The following is a 2236-nucleotide window of genomic DNA, read 5'->3' as shown; positions in this document are numbered from 1 at the left end:
CTGGAGATTCTTCTAGCCTTTCAAATTACAGGCCCATCTCATTAACAAGCATACCATGCAAAATTCTGGAACATATCATATCATCAGCAATAATGAACTACCTCAGTCAGCAGAACTTTTTTTTTGTCAACCAACATGGATTCTTGCGTGGCCGTTCCTGCGAGTCACAGTTATTCGAGCTCGTGGCCGACCTGCACGACGCTGTACATCATTTAATGAGGATTGATGCCGTATTCATTGATTTTGCAAAAGCGTTCGACAAAGTTGCTCATAATCGTCTTATATTTAAACTTAAAAATCTTAACATAAACAGCAATGTTTTGAACTGGGTTGTTAACTTTTTATCTAAAAGACAGCAGTTCGTGTCTGCCAATGAATTTTGCTCCGCACTAACCCATGTAAAGTCTGGTGTGCCCCAGGGCTCGGTGCTCGGGCCAATCCTCTTCCTTATTTACATCAACGACATAAGCAGCAACCTCACTTCTACAATTAGGCTATTTGCGGACGACTGTGTTATTTACAGAAAGATTACTGACTCTCATGACACTAATGCTTTGCAATCAGATCTTGATGAAATAGCTAAGTGGTGCGAACAATGGCATATGGAAATAAACGTTTCGAAAACGAAACTTGTAACATTTACGACGGCTAGAGTCCCTGAACCCATCTTTTATTCTATCGGTAACATGGCCATTGAAAAAGTTCCTGCAATCAAATACCTAGGTGTCTACATTTCTTCTGATTTAACATGGCACAAACACATTGAATATGTCACCACTAAAGCATACAAAACCCTGGGTTTCATTAGGCGTAGCTTGTACTTTGCAAATCAGGCGACCAAACTTTTAGCATACACAACTTTAGTCAGATCACAACTAGAATATGCCGCTTTCATCTGGAACCCACATCAAGCTTATCTTGCGGATAAACTGGAATCACTTCAAAATAAGGCTGCTAGGTTTATCACAAGGAAATACGCGCGCTACTCCAGCATCACAGATATCAAATCATCTCTAAATTTAAGCTCTCTTGGAAAGCGAAGACTTGTAACCCTGCTATGTCCCTTTCACAAGATGTATCACAATCACTCGCCATTCACAGATTCTCATATCAAACCAGCACATCGCATTTTCCCCCGATTAGACCACTGCTTCAAAGTGCAACCCCAGATAGCTCACACTGAACTTATGCGTCATTGTTCCTTGCCATCTATCACTGGAATAAACTACCTGCAGAAATTGTTCTCGAAAACAATTACGACGCATTTCTTAACAAACTGAAGAGCTTACTCTTTGCTGGCCCTTAATGAAATATTATCAGAAGTGTATTCTTTTTTAGATTCTATTTAACAATGTGGTCCACGTGTGTGCGTGTTTTAAAATACTTTATTTATCCTGTCGTCTTCCCTATTTATCAGAGCTCATGTTTGTTTATGCTTTGTGATATTTTTCACTGTGTTATGTAATACGATTGCTTTATTGTTTTTCTTTAACCCCCTATGTAATGCCTGTAAAGGGCCTTTAGGGTATTTGAATAAAAAAAAAACTTCGGCAACAAAGAAGATGGCGGCGGGCGGCGATGTTGCATCTGATCTCGTTCCTTCGTTTTGTTGCTTCGCTTGTAGCCTTAACGGAAGGTTTTTTTTCTAAAAACAGTGTGATAGCATGTAAAATAAGGTTGTAAGTACTTTTTATGCACTATGCATATTGTGCCTTTGAAGTCGCTGCTGGCGAGGCGACGCACTCAGCCCTCAAAGTGCGTTCTGTAAACGCACTCCAACAGGAGTGCGCACTTTGACGAGTGCACTTATGTTACGCAGTTTAGCTGTGCTAGAGTGCTCTTTTAGCAAGTGACACATTTTGCGCGCTTGACAGGGGTATAAGAGAGGTAATTTGTTGCCTGTTCTGTTCTCTACTCTTATAGCCTGCTTTGATGTACAACACTGCCCAATTGCTGCAAAGTGCAATATTAAAACGCGAGGGTTTGCCGCGTCAGTGTATCGTGCTTTTTTTGAAGAGTCAAATTACTGTAGAAATATAGAAAAAGCTGACATAATTACACGTGAAAAATGTCTCCTTACGAATATAATGAACTCGCGTTCGGGAAGTAACTCCTTTGAAATATAATAATTACTACATTTGCCAGCTAATGCTACCAAGCGCCCTATTTCTGACAGGAGCAGTTGTGAATACATTTCAATCTGAGGAACAAAGGCACACCACACTTTACAGAAAGC

The 2236-nt window shown here is 40.3% G+C and overlaps 1 pseudogene; it reads left to right on the top strand.

Annotated features, from left to right (window-relative positions):
• The first annotated feature begins 686 nt into the window (after positions 1 to 686).
• Positions 687 to 1306, top strand: LOC149348662 (uncharacterized protein B0403.1-like; annotated as a pseudogene).
• The last annotated feature ends 930 nt before the right edge of the window (positions 1307 to 2236 follow it).

Source organism: Amblyomma mixtum, chromosome 4 (assembly GCF_055824585.1).
Source record: "Amblyomma mixtum isolate Tamu chromosome 4, ASM5582458v1, whole genome shotgun sequence".
Lineage (NCBI taxonomy): Eukaryota > Metazoa > Arthropoda > Arachnida > Ixodida > Ixodidae > Amblyomma > Amblyomma mixtum.
The sequence above is the reverse complement of the archived record's forward strand: the minus strand, read 5'-3'. Positions and strand labels throughout refer to the sequence as shown.